The sequence below is a fragment of the Ranitomeya imitator genome, chromosome 2 (assembly GCF_032444005.1).
Source record: "Ranitomeya imitator isolate aRanImi1 chromosome 2, aRanImi1.pri, whole genome shotgun sequence".
NCBI lineage: Eukaryota > Metazoa > Chordata > Amphibia > Anura > Dendrobatidae > Ranitomeya > Ranitomeya imitator.
Window position 1 is genome coordinate 730892027 of NC_091283.1, and position 16793 is coordinate 730908819.

The 16793-nt window shown below is 44.3% G+C and overlaps 1 protein-coding gene across 5 annotated transcripts in view; it reads right to left on the minus strand.

Annotated features, from left to right (window-relative positions):
• The window catches only part of CCSER2 (coiled-coil serine rich protein 2), a 253366-nt gene that overhangs the window by 167127 nt on the left and 69446 nt on the right, over positions 1–16793 (minus strand). The gene's annotated exons all lie outside the window — the stretch shown is intronic.

Consider the following 16793-nt stretch of genomic DNA (forward strand, 5'->3'; position numbering starts at 1 on the left):
CGTCTTGTAACATTACATACTTTAGTATAATATAGTGTCCTTCACTATGAATTTATATACCATTATTTTATAGGCGAAACCTCCTCAGGCCTATTTCCCCTTAATCTCCTCCTAACCCAATTCCAACCAAGGCGTCCACAATTTGTCATACAGAACCATTTTCCTTCTTTTCTGATACACTCCCTTTTCTAAGGCTATGACCTTCCCCGCATACTTGATGTATTCTCTCCTCGAGGGAGGCTCCTCTTTCATCCAGTTTTCTTGCTATGACCTTCCGAGCCATGTAGAACAGTCTAGCGATTGCTATTTTCACTGTGTTATCTACAATTATCTCATCCACATATCCCAGCACGCACACCACTGCTGGAATTACACATCTATACGCCCCTTCTATCCGGCTGAGAACCACTAACCAAAAAACAGTCAACCTCGGACACGACCAGAGCATGTGGAACATTCCGGCATTATCATTCCTACACCTAGGGCATTCCGAATTGGGTCTCAACCCAGCTCTATATAGGACATCCGGAGACCTATATACTCTGTGTATAACGTAAAGCTGAAAAAGTCTATACGGCTCACTCATTGATAGCTTCGGTACCCATTCTAAAACAGATTCCCATGTTTCATCCTCCAAGCGACCCAACTCTCTTTCCCATTTAGCCCTCACCCCAAACGGATATCCCAATAAGTAAGTATGGAGTAAGTTCCTTATATAGGGAAGAGACAACACCCCTCGATGTTCCCGCACCGCAGATATATTCAATATATATTCCAATACTAAGTCACTTTGGATTTTGAAGCAATCCCCCCTATTCTGAGCCAAAAAGGCATGTCGAACTTGTGCATATTGATAACCCCCGGATGTCTCAAGGCCATACTCAGACTGCAGCTGGGAAAAGGACTTCAACTCCCGTCACTCTAAAATCTGATAAACATATCGAATCCCTTTAGCCTGCCATCCTGATATACATCCCATTGCCAAAAATTCTGGTAAATTATTATTAAACCATAGTGGAGAGAACCTGGTAAGACAAGTGATCCCACGAATATGTTTGACTCTTCCCCATAGTTCTCCTTTTCACATAGGATCGAGTACGATCATTTCCCAAAACTAACAAGCAAAAGCAAATAATCGGCAAATGATTTGTCCTAGGAATGCTCATTCCCAATTATTGGCCAGTGTAAATACAACGTAAGCAGTTCCAACCACAGCATATTATCGGACATCTAGGTGGTTGTGCACATATGCCTCAAAGCTCTTTCACACAGGCCAATGCATGGCATAATGAACCTTCCTGATCACTGCCCCTGGAAATGTGCAGCACCAGCCGATAAAAAGTAAACACCTGGCTGGCGGAAGCAGATCCCATCATGTGAACAGGCATGCGGTGCAGATCGTTATGCTAACTGTATGGGGACGGATGATCGGTCTTGCCTACACAGTGGACACATTCACTATGACATATAAAGATAAGTTGCCAATTGCTTTCTATATCATCAATTGGAGTTAATCTAGATAGCATCCCTGCTGGTGTAAAAACCTAAAAGTAATGGAAAAAAATGGACCAACTAGTCTCAAACTGCAAATATTCCTGCCATTTATCAGAGCACTAAATAACGAACGACACAAATCAAATAGCCAAGCAGAAACCCTGCATATTCCTGGTCCAAGAGCTAAAAACACTTTCCTTTTCTAGGCACCTGCTAAACACATAACATATTAAAATTTACAGTGAAATTTGCGCCAGAACGATAACGCGCCATTTTCAGCATATCCACCCCAGGTTCTTACAAAATAATGTAACTGTTTGATGAAAACAACTGTAGCAGAGCTGGATAGGATCACAATGCTATAGAAGATATGCTTTTAGATACCCCTTTAAATTCATAGCTCAGCAGTAATGCAGATAATCTTGCTTAGATCACTAGCTTTTCCACTTTATGATTTAGTAAAGTTATTGATTAATGACTATGCTTACAGAAGCAGATTCAGAAAGTCAAATATCTATATATATAATTGTCTAAGGGTTTTTCCGTCTGTCTGTCTGTCTGTCTGTCTGTCCTGGAAATCCCGCGTCTCTGAATCAGCAACGGGCACAGCGACGATGATGTCATAAAGGACGTAGACATCCCGTGTCTCTGATTGACACTTCTATATTGATCAGTCCTCCTGACACTTCTGTATTGATCATTCCTCCTGATACCTCTATATTGATCAGTCCTCCTGACACTTCTATATTGATCAGTCCTCCTGACATTCTATATTGATCAGTCCTCCTGACACTTCTATATTGATCATTCCTCCTGACATTCTATATTGATCATTCCTCCTGACACTTCTGTATTGATCAGTCCTCCTGACACTTCTATATTGATCATTCCTCCTGACATTCTATATTGATCATTCCTCCTGACATTCTATATTGATCATTCCTCCTGACACTTCTGTATTGATCAGTCCTCCTGACACTTCTATATTGATCAGTCCTCCTGACACCTCTATATTGATCAGTCCTCCTGACACTTCTATATTGATCAGTCCTCCTGACACCTCTATATTGATCATTCCTCCTGACATTCTATATTGATCATTCCTCCTGACACTTCTGTATTGATCAGTCCTCCTGACACTTCTATATTGATCAGTCCTCCTGACACTTCTGTATTGATCAGTCCTCCTGACACTTCTGTATTGATCAGTCCTCCTGACACCTCTATATTGATCAGTCCTCCTGACACTTCTATATTGATCAGTCCTCCTGACACCTCTATATTGATCATTCCTCCTGACATTCTATATTGATCATTCCTCCTGACACTTCTGTATTGATCAGTCCTCCTGACACTTCTGTATTGATCAGTCCTCCTGACACTTCTGTATTGATCAGTCCTCCTGACACTTCTGTATTGATCATTCCTCCTGACACTTCTATATTGATCATTCCTCCTGACACTTCTATATTGATCATTCCTCCTGACACTTCTTTATTGATCAGTCCTCCTGATACCTCTATATTGATCATTCCTCCTGACACTTCTTTATTGATCAGTCCTCCTGATACCTCTATATTGATAAATCCTCCTGACACTTCTATATTGATCAGTCCTCCTGACATTCTATATTGATCAGTCCTCCTGACACCTCTATATTGATAAATCCTCCTGACACTTCTATATTGATCAGTCCTCCTGACACTTCTGTATTGATCAGTCCTCCTGACACTTCTATATTGATCAGTCCTCCTGACACTTCTATATTGATCAGTCCTCCTGACACTTCTATATTGATCAGTCCTCCTGACACTTCTATATTGATCAGTCCTCCTGACACTTCTGTATTGATCAGTCCTCCTGACACTTCTGTATTGATCAGTCCTCCTGACACTTCTGTATTGATCAGTCCTCCTGACACTTCTATATTGATCAGTCCTCCTGACACTTCTATATTGATCAGTCCTCCTGACACTTCTATATTGATCAGTCCTCCTGACACTTCTATATTGATCAGTCCTCCTGATACCTCTATATTGATCAGTCCTCCTGACACTTCTATATTGATCAGTCCTCCTGACACTTCTGTATTGATCATTCCTCCTGACACTTCTGTATTGATCAGTCCTCCTGATACCTCTATATTGATCAGTCCTCCTGACACTTCTATGTTGATCAGTCCTCCTGACACCTCTATATTGATCAGTCCTCCTGACACCTCTATATTGATCAGTCCTCCTGACACTTCTATATTGATCAGTCTTCCTGACACTTCTATATTGATCAGTCCTCCTGACACTTCTATATTGATCAGTCCTCCTGACACTTCTATATTGATCAGTCCTCCTGACACTTCTATGTTGATCAGTCCTCCTGACACCTCTATATTGATCAGTCCTCCTGACACCTCTATATTGATCAGTCCTCCTGACACTTCTATATTGATCAGTCCTCCTGACACTTCTATATTGATCAGTCCTCCTGACATTCTATATTGATCAGTCCTCCTGACACTTCTATATTGATCAGTCCTCCTGACACTTCTATATTGATCAGTCCTCCTGACACCTCTATATTGATCAGTCCTCCTGACACCTCTATATTGATCAGTCCTCCTGACACTTCTATATTGATCAGTCCTCCTGACACTTCTATATTGATCAGTCCTCCTGACATTCTATATTGATCAGTCCTCCTGACACTTCTATATTGATCAGTCCTCCTGACACTTCTATATTGATCAGTCCTCCTGACACTTCTATATTGATCAGTCCTCCTGACACTTCTATATTGATCAGTCCTCCTGACACTTCTATATTGATCAGTCCTCCTGACACTTCTATGTTGATCAGTCCTCCTGACACCTCTATATTGATCAGTCCTCCTGACACCTCTATATTGATCAGTCCTCCTGACACTTCTATATTGATCAGTCCTCCTGACACTTCTATATTGATCAGTCCTCCTGACATTCTATATTGATCAGTCCTCCTGACACTTCTATATTGATCAGTCCTCCTGACACTTCTATATTGATCAGTCCTCCTGACACTTCTATATTGATCAGTCCTCCTGACACTTCTATATTGATCAGTCCTCCTGACACTTCTATGTTGATCAGTCCTCCTGACACTTCTATACCTCTATATTGATCAGTCCTCCTGACATTCTATATTGATCAGTCCTCCTGACACCTCTATATTGATCAGTCCTCCTGACACTTCTATATTGATCAGTCCTCCTGGTCTATATATATAATTGTCTAAGGGTTTTTCCGTCTGTCTGTCTTTCTGTCTGTCTTTCTGTCTGTCTGTCTGTCCTGGAAATCCCGCGTCTCTGATTGGTCAAGGCCGCCAGCGACGATGATGTCATAAAGGACGTAGACATCCCGCGTCTGATTGGTCGAGGCCGCCAGTCCTCGACCAATCAGCAACGGGCACAGCGACGATGATGTCATAAAGGACGTAGAAATCCTACGTTTCTGATTCAGCGACGGGCACAGTATCGACATAGATGTCATAATGGTTGCCATGGCGACGATGTCAAAGGTTGCCTCGACCAATCAGCGACGGGCACAGTCTGCCGCGAATTCTGGAATCATCATTGTCCATATACTACGGGGACATGCATATTCTAGAATACCCGATGCGTTAGAATCGGGCCACAATCTGGTTACTAGATAAGCGTTGCTGAATCTCCACCTCTTTAAAGGGGAAAGTAAACCTCAAACACAAGTAGAGCAAGGCACGAGCCGCTGAGCCCAGTGATTGGCTGCAGTGGTGACGTGTGCTGTCAATGTGACATACCTGCTGCAGTTAAAGCACAGAGACACATGCAGCAGCGAGGAGCCAGCGATGAACCCTGGGAGGGCGAGAACCTGCTCTGTCTTCCCCATTTTTGACAACCAGCCTTGCTAAAGCTCACAGCTGGGGGCTGGTATTCTCAGGCTGGTAAGGGGCCATTCAGATAGGCCCCCCAGCCTAAAAATAGCAGCCCGTAGCTGACCAGAAAAGACGCTTTGCCCAGCTCTTCCCACTTGCCCTGTAAAGGTGGCAAGCGGGGTAATGAGGGGTTAATGTTACCTTGCTATTTTAAGGTGACATTAAGCCGGCTTAGTAATGGAGAGGCGTCAATAAGACACCTATCCATTACTAATCCTATAGCAATTAAAGGGTTAAATAAACACACACATGCAGAAAAATGTCTTTTAATGAAATAAAACACCACACAGTTTTGACCATATTTTTATTGTTCTGTCATTCCAAAGCGAAGCCATCGATCTTCTGTAATAAAAACAAAATAAAAAAGCAAAAGTATACACCCTGATCCGTCGTACTCCGATATAACGAGTGTCCCAAGCAGTATCTGGGGGAGATAAAGCTTACAGCCAGGAGCGATGCTAACGTGACCACTCCCGGCTGTAAACGACTGGGGATTGAAAGGGACGGAGCGGGCGCAGGCTCATTATCAAGCCTGCGCTCCCTCACTGCCTGACCTCAGGTATCCTCGGGACCGTGGGAAAATGCCGGGGAAGAGGATACCGCAGGTAATGTATCTATTCTATCTATTCATTCTATCTATCTACAGGAAGTTGTTGTTTTTTCTCTGTGTGCACTCAACTTTATTGGTATGAACAAAGAAAAAAAATGAATGAAAAAAATTCACCAAAAACGTGGCAAAAAACCCCACCAAAAACGTACCTAAACCTGCATTTTTGGCACAGCTTCTTTCCTGCCAAGATGATCGGGTTTTGCTGCAGAAAAAAATGCAGCAAAAACGCCATGTGTGAACTTACCCTAACTCTGTCTTTTTTTATTTCAGGCATGTAAGGGTGTTTGAGGTCCCCTTTCCTTAAAGTTAAAAACCCCTTTAATATCTAAACTGCATTCCCTCCCCTGGTGGTATGAAGAGCATTAGAGATCACTGGCTCGCTCTTCTTACCTGCATCTCAAAAACATTTCTAGAATTCGCCCTTTTCTTACTTTCGACTCTGCAAAAACTCTTACTGTTTCACTTATTCATTCTCGTCTGGACTATTGTAACTCTCTACTAATCGGCCTCCCTCTTACCAAACTCTCCCCGCTCCAATCTGTCCTGAATGCTGCTGCCAGGATCATATTCCTCACCAACCGTTACACCGATGCCTCTACCTTGTGCCAGTCATTACACTGGTTACCCATCCACTCCAGAATCCAGTACAAAACTACTACCCTCATCCACAAAGCACTCCATGGCTCAGCACCACCCTACATCTCCTCCCTGGTATCAGTCTACCACCCTACCCGTGCCCTCCGCTCCGCTAATGACCTCAGGTTAGCATCCTCAATAATCAGAACCTCCCACTCCCGTCTCCAAGACTTTACACGTGCTGCGCCGATTCTTTGGAATGCACTACCTAGGATAATACGATTAATCCCCAATCCCCACAGTTTTAAGCGTGCCCTAAAAACTCATTTGTTCAGACTGGCCTACCGCCTCAATGCATTAACCTAACGATCCCTGTGTGGCCTATATTAAAAAAAAAAAAAAAAAAAAAAAAAAATTAATTAACTGGTTCATGCAGCTTTACATGAACACCCAAGCCTTACACTATGGCTGGTCCGAATAACTATAGCAATTGTTACCATCCACCTCTCGTGTCTCCCCTTTTCCTCATAGTTTGTAAGCTTACGAGCAGGGCCCTCACTCCTCCTGGTATCTGTTTTGAACTGTATTTCTGTTATGCTGTAATGTCTATTGTATGTACAAGTCCCCTCTATAATTTGTAAAGCGCTGCGGAATATGTTGGCGCTATATAAATAAAAATTATTATTATTATTATTATTAGATCTTAATTTTTTTCTATACTGTAATTGGGTTTACAAGCAGTTAAATACTGCGTGACAACTGGCATATATTGGCACTGATGTGCAAGCTTCCAAAAAAAAAATGTAGGGGGAAAGGGAGGAAGTCAATAAATAGCGGCAAAACAGCAGCTCATGTGTGTCTGCTCCATTGACCTTGTGGGCAGACAATCAATATCACAACCCAAAGAAAAGTCAAGATTAATAAGGGACAGATGACTGCACTTCTCACTATATACAGTTGTGGCCAAAAGTATTGACACCCCTGCAATTCTGTCAGATAATACTCAGTTTCTTCCTGAAAATGATTGCAAACACAAATTCTTTGTTATTATTATCTTCATTTAATTTGTCTTAAATAAAAAAAAAAAAACACAAAAAGAATTGTCCTAAAGCCAAATTGGATATAATTCCACACCAAACATAAAAAGGGGGTGAACAAAAGTATTGGCACTGCTTGAAAAATCATGTGATGCTTCTCTAATTTGTGTAATTAACAGCACCTGTAACTTACTTGTGGCACCTAACAGGTGTTGGCAATAACTAAATCACACTTGCAGCCAGTTGACATGGATTAAAGTTGACTCAACCTCTGTGCTGTGTCCTTGTGTGTACCACATTGAGCATGGAGAAAAGAAAGAAGACCAAAGAACTGTCTGAGGACTTGAGAAACCAAATTGTGAGGAAGCATGAGCAACCTCAAGGCTACAAGTCCATCTCCAAAGACCTGAATGTTCCTGTGTCTACCGTGCACAGTGTCATCAAGAAGTTTAAAGCCCATGGCACTGTGGCTAACCTCCCGAGGGTACAACAGTGTCAACCCGTACTATCCGTCAGCGTCTGAATGAAAAGGGACTGTATGGTAGGAGACCCAGGAAGACCCCACTCCTTACCCCGAGACATAAAAAAGCCAGGCTGGAGTTTGCCAAAACTTACCTGAAAAAGCCTAAAACGTTTTGGAAGAATGTTCTCTGGTCAGATGAGACAAAAGTAGAGCTTTTTGGGCAAAGGCATCAATATAGAGTTTACAGGAGAAAAAAAGAGGCATTCAAAGAAAAGAACACGGTTCCTACAGTCAAACATGGCGGAGGTTCCCTGATGTTTTGGGGTTGCTTTGCTGCCTCTGGCACTGGACTACTTCACCGTGTGCATGGCATTATGAAGTCTGAAGACTACCAACAAATTTTGCAGCATAATGTAGGGTCCAGTGTGAGAAAGCTGGGTCTCCCTCAGAGGTCATGGGTCTTCCAGCAGGACAATGACCCAAAACACACTTCAAAAAGCACTAGAAAATGGTTTGAGAGAAAGCACTGGAGACTTCTAAGGTGGCCAGCAATGAGTCCAGACCTGAATCCCATAGAACACCTGTGGAGAGATCTAAAATGGCAGTTTGGAGAAGGCACCCTTCAAATATCAGGGACCTGGAGCAGTTTGCCAAAGAAGTATGGTCTAAAATTCCAGCAGAGCATTGCAAGAAATTCATTGATGGTTACCGGAAGTGGTTGGTCGCAGTTATTTTGGCTAAAGGTTGTGCAACCAAGTATTAGGCTGAGGGTGCCAATACTTTTGTCTGGCCCATTTTTGGAGTTTTGTGTGAAATGATCAATGTTTTGCTTTTTGCTTCATTCTCTTTTGTGTTTTTTCATTTAAGACAAATTAAATGATGATAATAATACCAAAGAATTTGTGATTGCAATCATTTTCAGGAAGAAACTGAGTATTATCTGGCAGAATTGCAGGGGTGTCAATACTTTTGGCCACAACTGTAGAGGTGGTGGACAACTCATACAGAAGGAATCCTAAATTTGTGACTGGCAAATATTTAATCACTTCTAACAAATGCTCAAATAAAATGAATACAAAAGAATATGGGTGCAGAGGGCCTACCAAAGAGACCCCCAAAAGAGCTGGAGAGTCCTTTAAGGGATGACCTATCATTTATCTACTTACAGTTGAAATAGCACGTTAGCTATTTTAATTAGCCACTCTTTTTCCCTATAAAATCTGGGCTCTATTACCTAGTCCTTGTCAGAGTTAGCACTTTCGACAAGACAATAGGAGGGGGAGAAGTTGGTAGGAGAAGGAGTGCTGGAGGAGTTAGAGACTGTTGCTTGGTTTGGACGCTTGATAATCCCTTATCCTTGCCGGTTTTGCTATCTTCCCTGTTTTGCTTTCTTCCCCATCCTGCACACCCCGGTGGATTCCTCTGTTATAATATTTTGTGTGTTTAAAGTTTTCAGTTTACCCTTGTTACCCCGTTTGTCATGTTGGTGTACTGCAGTACACAGTAGCGCCCCTTTTTCCTGGGTGGGGGAAAAGGACAAACAAAGGGCTAACTTAAGAGATAAGGTGAGGACGGAGGCCCCCGCGTCTTCGCCATATGAAGTATGCCGGGGAACAGGGCGAGCTAGGGCGCCCCCTAGGGCTAGAGCCAGGAAAGGAGCCCCTAGTCACAGGTCATTCGACAGTTGTGTTGTGACAACTCTTATTTAGGACGTCAGTGGATCTTGGTCTGATCACGGACAGCAATGCATGGACTAGCCGCTGGGCCCCGAGCCGAGAGTGACAGCCGCATAAAAACATATGAAGCTGCCACACTCTGGCCATGAGACTTGTGGCCGGTCCATGAATTTCAGTCCTTGATCAGACTGAGGTTAGTGGACATCTGAATGAGCCCTGATGGCACGTGCTCACAATCCGGAATAGCAGCATTTTGGATGCAGCTCACCTGCACTGCGCCCAAACTGCTGCATTCTAGGTTACAAGCAGAGTGGATTGGATTTATAAAAATCCCATACAAGCTTAATTTGGTATAATGGCATCAACATTCTGTGTAGTGACCATGAGGCTATATCAATGAATGCAGGTAATCTAAGCTGCAGAGTCTATTTTGTAAGCAGCATGAGTGCTTGGGACAACGTGCATGTGGCTATATGATAATAAGATATACATGGTATACGTCATAGGGATTGCCCGCAGGCTATATCCAGTAATATGCATCAAATAGGACCCTTAATAGACTATACCTGTATGGCATAGAGCTGCGAGTACGGCGATGAATTGTCCTCCATGACGTGTAATGTGTAATTATTTATCACAAGCATATCTCCCCATCCCATACCTTTTAATGTATTTGACTCAATAAAGTTGTATATTTTTATAACTATACAATTGGACTTGCATCCTCGGTTCTTTCTTCTTCTTTTGCATGTATGTTCACCGATGAGTCCATAATAGATCCATAAATTCATAGCCATGAGTCTGACCAGACGTGTCTGACCATCTTAGAAATTGCATTTTTAAATTGCAGTTTTTTAATTGCTATGAATTAGACTAGAATTCCATGGGGCATTTGAGCATTCATCACTGCTGTACTTTCATCATCCTCATCACCACCTGTATCCTCTAATCAAGCTGTTTTGTCTACCCACAGGTATGCTGCTGTCCATCTACTCTGCCTTTCCTGCAATGTGTGTTTATGTGAACTGCATATAATTCCCACCTGGTATGCTGCTGTCCATCTACTCTGCCTTTCCTGCAATGTGTGTTTATGTGAACTGCATATAATTCCCACCTGGTATGCTGCTGTCCATCTACTCTGCCTTTCCTGCAATGTGTGTTTATGTGAACTGCATATAATTCCCACCTGGTATGCTGCTGTCCATCTACTCTGCCTTTCCTGCAATGTGTGTTTATGTGAACTGCATATAATTCCCACCTGGTATGCTGCTGTCCATCTACTCTGCCTTTCCTGCAATGTGTGTTTATGTGAACTGCATATAATTCCCACCTGGTATGCTGCTGTCCATCTACTCTGCCTTTCCTGCAATGTGTGTTTATGTGAACTGCATATAATTCCCACCTGGTATGCTGCTGTCCATCTACTCTGCCTTTCCTGCAATGTGTGTTTATGTGAACTGCATATAATTCCCACCTGGTATGCTGCTGTCCATCTACTCTGCCTTTCCTGCAATGTGTGTTTATGTGAACTGCATATAATTCCCACCTGGTATGCTGCTGTCCATCTACTCTGCCTTTCCTGCAATGTGTGTTTATGTGAACTGCATATAATTCCCACCTGGTATGCTGCTGTCCATCTACTCTGCCTTTCCTGCAATGTGTGTTTATGTGAACTGCATATAATTCCCACCTGGTATGCTTTGCTTACCCATTGTTTTCTATCCATTCGTATTTCACTTCCCTTGCTTCTTGCTTGCATACCTGAGTGGCCATCTACCCCACCCCCTCTTTATGACCTGGCTTAACTGTGAACATGTGCTCTAGACACACACGCCCACATCCTCCCTCTCAGCTGTGAGCCCTTAGGTGCCCATAAATTCATAGCCATGAGTCTGACCAGACGTGTCTGACCATCTTAGAAATTGCATTTTTAAATTGCAGTTTTTTAATTGCTATGAATTAGACTAGAATTGGACTGGAATTGACTGGAAGGTAAAGGAATAGAAAACCACTATAATGTTTCGGTTTCTTTTCACATTCACCCCCATACTACTCTATTTCTTCCTATCTCCTGTAGTCCCTCCACCCAGTAAAGAACTAGTCATTTCTCCCTCCATCCTCCCCAGTCATCTCACCTCCTCCACAGAACTATTCCTCCACATACAATCCTTTCTCGCCAGGCACACACGGCCACATCATGACCTATCCAGCTCACACCTTCTAACGCTCTGTCTGCTGCTCCTCATTGCTGGCGACATATCCCCAAATCCTGGCCCTCCTCATCACATCCCCACACTCATTTCTAATCCCCTGCCACGATCCTCTACACGTCCTCGCAACCACAGTAACCTCATACCCATTCATCCTGCCCCCACTCCCCCAATTTCCCTATCTGGAGCACTATGGAACGCACGCTCTGTCTGCAATAAACTTCCATTTATCCATGACCTCTTTATCAATAACAAACTCTCCTTCCTCGGCATCACTGAAACCTGGCTCACCCCTTCTGACACAGCCTCCCCTGCGGCACTCTCTTACGGTGGCTTCCACCTTTCTCACACACCCCGCCCCCGCAGCAAGCATGGCGGAGGAGTTGGTTTTCTCCTGTCAGATAACTGCTCCTTCACCCCAATCCCACTGCCACCCTCTGTTATCCTCCCTTCCTTTGAGGTGCACTCTGTGCGCATCTACTCCCCCTCCAACCTCCAACTGGCTGTCATCTACCGTCCCCCAGGGCCAGCCACCACCTTCTTCGACCACTTCACCACCTGGCTACTCCACTTCCTCGCCGCTGACATCCCCACTATCATCATGGGCGACTTCAACATCCCCATTGACACTTCCCTCTCAGCTGCCACTAAACTTCTATCTCTCACTTCCTCCTTTGGCCTCACTCAATGGTCTTCTACAGCCACCCACAAAGATGGTCACACACTGGACCTCATTCTCACCCGCCTCTGCTCCCTATCTAACCTCTCAAACTCACCTCTTCCTCTTTCTGACCACAACCTACTTACATTCTCTTCCCTTTCCACTCCTTGTCTACAACCCCCACCCCACAAACTCTCACACCCTCGCAGAAATCTTAAACACCTTGATCTTCACTCACTCTCTGAATCCCTCCTCCCTCTCACAGACATAAGCTCCCTACACAATGCGGATGATGCTGCCACTCTATATAACACCACAATAGCTGCAGCTTTGGAATCTCTTGCCCCTCTCACACATACCAAAGCTCGCAAAATCAACAGACAACCCTGGCACACCAGCATGACAAAAGAACTGAGGCGAGCTTCCAGAGCTGCTGAGCGCAGATGGAAAAGATCCCACTCCATCGAGCACTTCATCGCATTCAAACAGTCCCTCACTGCTTTCAAAACCATGCTCGCCACAGCAAAACAAACCTACTTCTCATCTCTCATATCCTCCCTGTCTCACAACCCCAAACAGTTATTCAACACCTTCAACTCTCTCCTCCGTCCCCCAGCACCTCCTCCCTCCCCACTCATCTCAGCTGAAGACTTCGCCTCATTTTTCAAGCAGAAAATTGAGAACATCAGAGACAATTTTAGTAAACAACCCCCAGAACCCTTCCTCCCAACTACCCAGCCCTCCACCTCCAAAACCAACTTCTCCACCATTACAGAAGACGGACTCTCCACTCTACTCTCAAGATCGCATCTCACCACCTGTGCACTTGACCCACTCCCATCCCACTTCATCCCAAACCTCACCACAGTCTTCATCCCAACCCTAACCCATCTCTTTAACCTATCACTAACAACTGGCATTTTCCCCTCAAGCTTTAAACATGCCACAATCACACCTATCCTCAAAAAGCCCTCTCTTGACCCATCCTCTGTATCTAGCTATCGCCCTATATCACTTCTCCCCTTTGCCTCAAAACTACTGGAACAACATGTCCATATTGAACTGTCCTCCCATCTATCTTCCTGCTCCTTCTTCGACCGCTTTCAATCAGGCTTCCGGTCACACCACTCCACTGAAACTGCCCTAACTAAGGTCACCAATGACCTATTAACCGCCAAGAGCAAGCGACACTACTCTGTCCTCCTCCTCCTGGACCTGTCCTCTGCCTTTGACACAGTGGACCATTCCCTGCTGCTGCAGACCCTCTCATCCCTTGGCATCACAGAATTGGCCCTATCCTGGATCTCATCATACCTAACTGACCGTACATTCAGCGTCTCCCACTCACACACCACCTCCTCACCTCGCCCCCTATCTGTCGGAGTCCCGCAAGGCTCAGTTCTAGGACCCCTGCTCTTCTCCATCTACACCTTTGGCCTGGGACAGCTCATAGAATCTCACGGCTTTCAGTATCATCTCTATGCTGACGACACACAGATCTACATCTCTGGACCAGATATCACCTCCCTACTAACCAGAATCCCTCAATGTCTGTCTGCTATTTCATCCTTCTTCTCCACTAGATTTCTAAAACTTAACATGGACAAAACAGAATTCATCATCTTTCCCCCATCTCACGCGATCTCCCCAACGAACTTATCCATTACAGTAAACGGCTGCCCACTCTCCCCAGTCCCACAAGCCCGCTGTCTTGGGGTAATCCTTGACACTGATCTCTCCTTTAAACCACATATCCAAACCCTTTCCACTTCCTGCCGCCTCCAACTCAAAAATATTTCACGGATCCGCACATTCCTAAACCAAGAATCTGCAAAAACCCTAGTCCATGCCCTCATCATCTCCCGCCTTGACTACTGTAACCTCCTGCTCTGTGGCCTCCCCTCTAACACTCTTGCACCCCTCCAATCTATTCTAAACTCTGCTGCCCGACTAATCCACCTGTCCCCCCGCTATTCCCCGGCCTCTCCCCTCTGTCAATCCCTGCACTGGCTCCCCATCACCCAGAGACTCCAGTACAAAAGCCTAACCATGACATATAAAGCCATCCACAACCTGTCTCCTCCATACATCTGTGACCTCGTCTCCCGGTACTTTCCTGCACGCAACCTCCGATCCTCACAAGATCTCCTTCTCTACTCCCCTATTATCTCCTCTTCCCACAATCGCATACAAGATTTCTCTCGTGCATCCCCCCTACTCTGGAATGCTCTACCACAACATATCAGACTCTCGCCTACCATCGAAACCTTCAAAAAGAACCTGAAGACCCACCTCTTCCGACAAGCCTACAACCTGCAGTAACCACCGATTGACCAAACCGCTGCACGGCCAGCTCTACCCTCACCTACTGTATCCTCACCCATCCCTTGTAGATTGTGAGCCCTCGCGGGCAGGGTCCTCTCTCCTCCTGTACCAGTTGTGACTTGTATTTTTCAAGATTATTGTACTTGTTTTATTATGTATACCCCTCCTCACATGTAAAGCGCCATGGAATAAATGGCGCTATAATAATAAATAATAATAATAATAATAAATACACGTGGTGTTAGCAGAGGATATTTTCTTCTATTTACCGTGCTCCATTTTACACACTTGTCATAATTGTATATTAACCTACATGTGTATTCTGATCCTTATATTTCCCTCCCCCCATTTCATTTTTTTTTTTAATTCTAACTAACAATTCTATTTGACAATGTGTAAACTCATCCGCGGCGCAGGTCTACGAGCCGCAGAATGTCAATTATGCGCAGCGGAGACGCCAGTGCCGCTGCGTAGTCTCTCCCATAGCTATTCATTACATGCGGATTTACCTGCAGGACTGGAACGCAGCGTTTTGGATGCAGAGAAAATACACTATATCCTGATCGTGGGCACGTAGCCTTAGTAGTAGATACTTTCTTTCTGAAAATTTGTTGTTTACTTCTTTATTTGGGTCTCATTATTTTTAATATATTTATACAGCACCATTGATTCCATGGAGCTGTACATGAGAGTGGGCTGTATGCGAAATAAAGATAGTAAACTACAGTAAATATGACCTCAAGGTGACCCTGGGAAAGTACATGTCTATGTTCTCTTGGGGTATGTTTCCACGTTCAGTATTTGCTGCGGCTTGGACGCTGCGTACAGCCACAGCATCAAACCCGCAGCGTCCTGATGTTACAGCATAGTGGATGGGATTTCAAGAAATACCATCTCCACTAAGGGTTAAAAGACGCCAGCGGCTCCCTGCATAAACGGACATGCGGCGCGGATGTCCAGATCGCAGCATTGTCTTTTTATGTTACAGAGAGGCTCAGTCTCCGCAACATAAATTTCCCATAGACTATCATTAGATGCTGTAAAACCGCATCAACTTTATAGTCACATGCGTAGCAAGTGCAGAAACGCAGCTTACTACGCATGTGAACTAATGTCCTACCTTCTGCCACAGCCGGAAATTCGCGTCCACTGCAGTTCTCGCGATGAGATCAGCTGACCGCGAGAACGGCCGTGCACATAAAAGCCGGGGTCATCTCCGGTCACTAGCAAAGTTCTCACGGTCAGCTGATCGTGAGAACTGCAGTGCAGGTAACCGCCAGAGACCGAGTTATCTCCAGTGGTCATCTGTAAGCTCTGCTGTGTCAGGATGTCAGGCTGGATGGTGGCATCATGGCTGATTCACGCTGCAAATTAAGGTCCACAGCCACAATAGGCACCTTATACCCTCAGAATCGAATCTCTGGGATAATTAACCCCTGGATACTACAGGGACATCTCTTCTTTATTCTTGAGTTCTGCTCTTATACTACACCTGGATTAAGAGACCTATGAGTAAGACCCAGGAGGGGTTGAAACATCAGTAATCTGTGTTGCATATTATTTTTCCAGTGTACATATGTTATCTGATTGACTTTGTGTATATTGAATAAATTGTTCATTTCTGAAAGATATTCCACAAAGGGTGTGCGGTGAATCTTAAGTCTATTGATATTGGACCTTTTAGTCCATTACACTAGGACCCCGCATTATTACAGAGTGCAGGCCAATTTTTTTGTATATGAAGGTACAGATGAATGACCTCGGGAAGACCAAAGCATCCAACACCGCGGAGACACCATC